The 8,156-nt window shown below is 43.2% G+C and overlaps 1 pseudogene; it reads left to right on the forward strand.

The window, feature by feature from the left end:
• Positions 1-1,500: 1,500 nt before the first annotated feature.
• Positions 1,501-2,442, forward strand: LOC105004930 (annotated as a pseudogene).
• Positions 2,443-8,156: the final 5,714 nt, after the last annotated feature.

Below are 8,156 nucleotides of genomic sequence, written 5' to 3' on the forward strand. Positions count from 1 at the left end.
TCATGGCTCAGATGACAGTATCATTTAGCTAGTGACAACTGCATTGTACGAGCAACATGCTCACATTTCTAAAAACCAATACATGATTTGGAAATTATTAGAATAATTTGATGAATAGGTTGTGTACGTGCTCAGTCATATCTGACTCTTTGTGACCCACTGGGCTGTTGACCACCAGGCTCCTCTGTCCATGGAAATTTTCCAGGCAAGAATACTGGAGTGGGTTGCCATTTCTTCCTCCAGGGAATCTTCCAGAGCCAGGGATAGAAATCCTGCATTGGCAGATGGATTCTTTACCACTGAGACACCTTAGAAGCCCATAATGAATAGATTATCACCTACAATTTGTATCACTTGTTAGTCATAGAAGATATAGTGTAGATAAAAGGGAATATTTTAAAATTATTGCTATACAAGCATATAGACACATCACATACATTTTAAGGATCATATCCACTTGTTATATAGTTTTAATATTTCCCTTTTATATATGTCATTTCTCAGTGCAGAGACCTGTCTATACAGTAAATTCTCACAAGAAGGATTGCTGAGTCTAAGTGCAAATGCATTTAAAATTTTGATAGATACTGTCAAATTGTGGGCTTCCCTTGTGGCTCAGACGGTAAAGAGTCTGCTTACAATGCAGGAGACCTGGGTTCGACCCCTGGGTCGGGAAGTTCCCCTGGAGAAGGCAATGGCAACCCACTCCAGTACTCTTGCCTGGAAAATCCCATGGACAGAGGAGTCCGGTAGGCTACTGAGGTAGTCCATGAGGTTGCAAAGAATCGGACACAACTGAACGACTTCACTTCACTTTACTGTCAAATTGCCATTGGTAGAGATTGTACTATTTTTGTACTCCCATCAGGAATTTAAGAGTACCTGTTTCCTCAGAGTCTCATCACAGCTGTATTGACAAAATTTTTGATTTTTTTTTGTTCTTTTGATAGGTGTGAAATTTTAGCTCAATGTAATTAAAATTTGTACTTTTCTTATTATGAATGAAGTTGGCATATTTTGATATATTTGAAGATTGCATCTCTTTTCTTGTCAACTGTATATTGATGAAGGTCATGTCAAGCATATTAAATTTTATTTATTTTATTTTTTTAATTCTAAGATCAATAGGAAGGTGCTATAGGGTTACTTGTTGGGAATGAATATACCCAAATATGCACTTTAAAAAAGCACCTCTTGCCCGGGCATGCCCAGTGTGGGCACAGCGGCCCCGGCCCTGGCGTGCGACCCGGTGCGGAGGGGCTCGGAGGAGAGGAGCGGGCCCTCGGTGGGCGAAAGACCCGGCTGGAGCCAGAGCCGGAGTCGCGGTGGCGAAGCTGCCGGGTCCTTCATGATGAAAAATCTGGGGACACTTCTCTCTCCTTTGTGTAGCTGATTGTTTGGGCGGTAAAGAGATGGCTGACAGTGTCAAAACCTTTCTGCAGGACCTTGCCAGGGGAATCAAAGACTCCATCTGGGGAATTTGTACCATTTCAAAGCTAGATGCTCGAATTCAACAAAAGAGAGGAGCAGCCTCAAAGAAGGGCAAGCAGTATCCTGGCTCAGAGGAGAGCCCAGAGCATAGAGAGGAAGCAGGAGAGTGAACCACGTATTGTGAGCAGAATTTTTCAGTGCTGCGCTTGGAATGGTGGAGTTTTCTGGTTCAGTCTCTTGTTTTATCGAGTGTTTATTCCCGTCCTTCAATCAGTAACGGCCCATTGTAACCAACAGATTATTGGTGACCCATCGCTACACGGGGATGTCTGGTCGTGGCTGGAGTTCTTCCTCACATCAATTTTCAGTGCTCTCTGGGTGCTCCCCCTCTTTGTGCTCAGCAAAGTCGTCAACACGATTTGGTTTCAGGATATAGCGGACCTGGCATTCGAGGTATCTGGGAGGAAACCTCACTCATTTCCTAGTGTCAGCAAAATAATTGCTGACATGCTCTTCAACCTCTTGCTTCAGGCTCTCTTCCTTCTCCAGGGGATGTTTGTGAGTCTCTTTCCCATCCATCTTGTTGGTCAGCTGGTTAGTCTCCTGCATATGTCTCTCCTCTACTCACTATACTGCTTCGAATATCGTTGGTTCAATAAAGGAATTGAAATGCACCAGCGGTTATCAAACATAGAAAGGAATTGGCCTTACTACTTCGGATTTGGTTTGCCCCTGGCTTTTCTCACAGCAATGCAGTCCTCCTACATTGTCAGTGGCTGCCTCATCTCTATCCTCTTTCCTTTATTCATTATCAGCGCCAATGAAGCAAAGACCCCTGGCAAAGCATACCTTTTCCAGTTGCACCTCTTCTCCTTGGTGGTTTTCTTAAGCAACAGACTCTTCCACAAGACTGTCTACCTGCAGTCAGCCCTGAGCAGCTCCACTTCTGCAGAAAAATTACCCTCGCCACACCCGTCTCCTGACAAACTGAAGGCTGCCGCAGGCCGCTGAGTCGATCACCAGCCATCCAGAGGGGCCGGGGGGGATCGGAAGGATGCTGTGGCAGCTCTTCTCTGGTTCACCTCCACCCACTCCCAGGGAAGGCAGGGCCCACCCTGCCAAGGGCCCTGCCCACATTCCCTTCTCTCTGAGGAATCCAGATTTTTGTCTCTGGTGCACGTAAGGCAGAATCTTCCTGCGACCAGTATGGATTTTAAACACTGGTGAGTCTGAAAGGACCACCGGTTTTTCTGCAGCTCTTTCCTAGCATTTGCCAGCCCCGTGCCTAGACTGATTTGAATACTCTCTCCATGTGCCATTTCCCTTCCATTTTCCCCTTCTGCCTCCCACCGCCCTTGGATGAATGGATTTTTGTAATTTTAGCTGTTGTGTTTTGTGGACCTGTTTTTTTGTTTTTCTGTGAAGCACATGTATTGGATGTGGGAGGGACAGGAGGCTCCGCTGCTCCTGGTCACTCCCTTTATAGCCATCACTGTCTTGTTTCTTGTAACTCAGGTTAGATTTTGGTCTCTTGCTCCACTGAAAAAAAACAAAAACAAAAACACAAGCCTGAAGACATGGGACAGAAGAAAGACCTCAGCCAGATCTCCACTGGGTTTGAGGAATGACTTTCCTGCTTCCCCTTGCAGGGGAAAAAGCTTTTTTCACTGGTACATTTAAAGCTCCCCAAAGATAGGGAGGTACCAATTTTGGACAAGTGCTACTGCAATACGGATGCTCAGAGAACCTGGACCTGTAAACTCTGGAGGTCTGGTCTTGACTGTTGGCCGCTGCTGGGTCTGTCTGGTGTTTCAAAGGAATATTGGGTGCTGCAAATAGGAACTGAAGGGGTAAACTTATTAAACCCATTAAACCTGTGATTGGTTGGTTTTTTCCCTGTCATTTCAAAGAGACTAAATATGGAGGGAGGGGGCAGATGTCAAGACACCTGTACAGTGTTAAGATGTCACAGGTGTGAGCTGGTTTCTCACATATGTGTAATTGTCGAATTTATAAATTGTCACTTCAGGAAACATATTCATGTTCACATATTCATGAAACACAAGACTTTGTCATGATTAATTCTGAAAATTAGTTCTGAAAAATACTCCCTGAGGAAGTTTGGGTTATGTTGTTATAATCGTGTTGGCACCTAGTGAAAGAATTTGGAATTGAGTTGTTTTAAAGTCTGTACATCTCCTCTATATTTGTGAAGAAGAGAGGTCTTTCCAGACTTCAACGAATTGGACATTCTCATGAGGGAAGAGAATAGACATTTGGTTAACAGAAACCTTTACCAAATACAAGACAAAAATAAGGATCTAAAAATTGTTACCAGGAGATGTGAACCAAGTTTGAATACAGAAGGTTTTAAAATAGTGTGTAGTTTGTTGCATTAGTTTGCAACTGATCGGCAGTTGCCTTATTTAAGATAAATTGTTGTAGTTTTTAAAATGAAATTTTAAAAGGTCAAAAAAAAAAAAGCACCTCTTGGACGTCTCTAGCTATCCAGTGGTTAAGACTCCATGCTTCCAATGCAGGGGGTATGGGTTTCATCCCTGGTCAGGGAACTAAGATCCTGCATGTTGTATGGTGCGGCCAAATTAAATAAATAAATAAAATAGAGCAAGCACCTCTGCAGCTATATCCTAAATCATCTCCCTTCACAGTATCCCGTTTCCCTGCAAAGAACTGTGCAAAATTCCCAGAAGCCTGGAGAGATGGAATTCTGAGCACAGAAGAAGTGTCCTTGGATAGGAGGGAATTAAGGGAGGAGAAGGCAGTTGTGTGACAGCTTCTATTTTCTCTGTCAAGTAGAACATTCCGTCATTTGCTGAGTGTGAACAGGCTGGAAGGGAAGATAGAAGTCTGAGAACAGTGTATCTAAACAAAACATAATAAAAGTGAATAGCAGCCTTGAAGTTGGTGACTATGAATTTATAGTTGTCACATACCGTATAGTTCATGTTCTTCAGCAACTGAGCAGCATGGATGTAGGCACAAAGGAGATGGGTAGTTGGGTTCACCTAGAGTTGGAGTTTTGATATGTAAGTGGTGAAGGCAATGGAGTTCAGGATGTTTGCAGGAAGTGATGACCACAACGGAACAGGGACTTCCCTGCTAGTCCAGTGGTTAAAAATCCTCCTGCCAATGCAGGGAACACGGGTTTGGTCCCTGGTCTGGGAAGATCCCACATGCCACGGGGCAACTCGCGCTTCAGTAGCCACAAATACTGAAGCCTGAGAGCCCTAGAGCCAGTGCTCACCAGCAACAAAAGAAGCCACCGCAATGAGAAGACCATGCCCGGCTACAAAGTGTAGCCCCCGTGCAGCAATGTAGACCCAGCACAGCCCAAAACAAATAAATACCTGAAATAAAACAATAGAACATGGAATTTAAGCCGGTTAAAGAGCAAAGCTAAAGCTGATGCTGAAGCCGAAACTCCAATACTTTGGCCACCTGATGCGAAGAGCTGACTCATTTGAAAAGACCGTGATGCTGGGAAAGATTGAAGGTGGGAGAAGGGGATGACAGAGGATGAGATGGTTGGATGGCATCACTGACTCAGTGAACATGAGTTTGAGTAAGCTCTGGGAGTTGGTGATGGACAGGGAGGTCTGGCGTGCTGCAGTCCATGGGTCGCAAAGAGTCGGATACAACTGAGCGACTGAACTGAACTGAACTGAAAGAGTAAAATGAAGTCAGAAAAGAGTTGATGGATAGGGAGAAATTGGATGGTTCAGTGGACTGGATATCTTGAGGAGGTTCAAGAAGAGAAGAGTGTGATAGGTTGAGAAAACAAGTTGGAAAGACACAAAACTGTGAGCTTACAGTGATTCTTCTCTTTGACAAGGTACAGGGGGTTGTCACAGACCTTAGGGGTACAGGGAAGTTCAGAAGATAGTGAGGAGGTAAGGAATAAGGAGTCAGGCAGGGCAGAGTCATGGGCCACGGTCCTGTGCCTTTCTTTGCAGGTAGAAGCTTTTCAGAGGATCTTGGCCGCACTTGTGTGGAGAGTGTGTGGAAGCACAAGAGTTTGCATTGTGTTTAGGTTAGAATTTGTTTATTTATTTATTTTTGCCACACCACACAGCTTGTGGGATCTCAGTTCCCTGACCAGAGATTGAACTCAGGCCACAGCTGTGAAAGCCTGGAATCCTAACCATTAGGCCACCCATAGGGTTAGAATATTTTAGAGAAATCATTTCCTTCAAGCAGTTTCCAACAAACGCAAATGGAGCAATCACAAAAATAAAGCATGTATATTAAGAATTATAAAGAAAGCCTCAACAAATCCTAAAGCATTAACGTCATACAGTCTAAGTTCCCCAATCATGAGTCAGTAAAATTGCATATTATAATAGACTGACATGTTTGGGAACCATTCTATTGATAAATACATTTTGTTGAAAAAAGAAATAAAAAAGAAATTTGACAAATATTTAGTTCTGAATGATAATGACAAAAGAACAGGTCAAAGTTTGTGGGACACAGCTAAAGCGGTACTAGAGGCAAATTTATATACATAATTTATACATTAAAGTACATTTAGTGGCAACAGTGAATGTATAAAAATAAACAAGCCCTCAAGAGAATTGAAAACATACATTCACGCAGACAAGTATAAGCAAATGTTCAGAGCAGCAACTGTTTAAAATAGCCTCATAATAATGCAAATGTTTTATATATTATATGCCTATAGTACAAACAATACAGATGTCCATTAACTGCTGAATGGATAAACAAAATGTGGTATGTCCATACAACGGAATGTTTTCCACCATAAAATGGAATAAAGTACTGCTACATGCTACAACAAAGATGAACCTCAAAAACATATTAAGTAAAAGGAGACACATATATTTCATGATTCCATCTTTGTGACATGTCCAGCAAAGGCAAATCTTTAAAGAAAGAAAGTAGATTGGTGGTTGCTTAGGGCTGGGGATGGGAATGGGAATAAACTGCAAGTGGGTATGTTTCTTTCTTTTGAGGGTAATGGAAAATAGTTTAAAATTATACTGTGGTGATGGTTGAACAACTCTGTAACTATACTAAGAATTGTTCAATTTTATACTTAAAACAGGTAAATTTTATGGTGTGTAAATTATACCTCAATGAAGTGTTAGAAGTAGATTAATGAGGCAAGCATTCGATGGTGAAGAAGAGCAATAAAACAAACCCCTAAAACAGGAACAAAGGAAATGATTTGAGCAAAAAAAGAAGGAAAAATATTTTAAACTTATTTTCTTGAAAAAAAATACATATAGTTGGTAATTGTCCAGAGATGGGGTAATTATCATAGAGACTGAATCCATTTAGAACTTAAGTAAACAGCTGCCAGTAACAAGTATGTCCTAAAGCTTGTAGTCATTACATTCTTCACTGATGATAGGATTTGCCATTTCAGTTGTAGGATCTGGCTTCTGTTGATTGACTAGTCTGTGCTCACTTCTAAAGTCCAAGCACTTCTCATGCATTTCTCATGTATTATCTCTTTGCATTCTCAATAATAGCCCCAAGAGGTAGGTATTATTATTATCCACATTTAATAGATGGGGATTGGATCTCAGAGAAGGGGAGCCTTGGCAAGCTCTGGAGTCTCTAGTCTATTTCCCCCAGGTGCTAGGCTGCTGGTGTCCACCAGGGGGCAGAGAGAAGTCAGACATCCAGACACAGGCTCCACGTTTGAGCTTCCAGCCTTTCTTTGTGGTGAGAGATCTTGGTATCAGGGATCTGACCCCCGTTTCTCACGTTACAACAGGATAAACCTGGGGAGGGAGGGATAGTGACCGACCCAGTAGGCAGAGCCAGTTCGAAGCACAAGTGGGACCAGAACCCAGGACTCCAACCTCCTGGCAGCTTTGACCTTGGCCTTAGACTTAGGTGACCCTCAGCACCTGGGAGAGACAGGATGGGCATGATTCTGGACCATAGTGGGGGCCCCTTCCCCAGCTGTGAACTCCACAGACACCAGGGGCCCCACACAACCCACACTGCCCTGCACACAGAAGGGATTCAGCTGCATTTCCTGAGCAAGTCTCATCACAGTCATTACTAAGTTCTTTATAAAATGGGGAGAGCAACTGCCTCATAGCACTACTGTGCAGATTCATGCAAAGCTCTAACACAGAGGAAGTACTTGAGAAGTGGTGGCTATATCATCGTGGTTGTTGCATGCTATGCTAAGTTGCTTCAGTTGTGTCCGACTCTGTGCGACCCTATGGACAGCAGCCCCCAGGCTCCTCTGTCCACAGGATTCGCTAGGCAAGAATACTGGAGTGGGTTGCCATTTCCTTCTCCAAAAGCAAAGGATGAGCAGTATCTTTTTAAAGATGGTATTCTTATATAAATCAAGTTCCCAAATGTGTTTCATACCAGTGTCCTGAATATTGGGGGAATAAAAGAAAGACCTCACATCTAGATGAAAACAAATGATCTGGAATTGGTTGCTAATATGTTACCAAACAAAAACTAGTTACCTCATTAGAATTATTCTCTAACAAGAGAACCAAAGGCAGAGAAAATATGCTGCTGCTGCTGCTGCTAAGTCACTTCCGTCGTGTCCGACTCTGTGCGACCCCATAGACCGAAGCCCACCAGGCTCCCCGACCCCACAGACGGCAGCCCACCAGGCTCCCCCGTTCCTGGGATTCTCCAGGCAAGAACACTGGAGTGGGTTGCCATTTCCTTCTCCAATGCATGAAAGTGAAAAGTGAAGGTGA

This window comes from Bison bison, unplaced genomic scaffold, assembly GCF_000754665.1.
Source record: "Bison bison bison isolate TAMUID 2011002044 unplaced genomic scaffold, Bison_UMD1.0 scf7180017864484, whole genome shotgun sequence".
Classification (NCBI taxonomy): domain Eukaryota; kingdom Metazoa; phylum Chordata; class Mammalia; order Artiodactyla; family Bovidae; genus Bison; species Bison bison.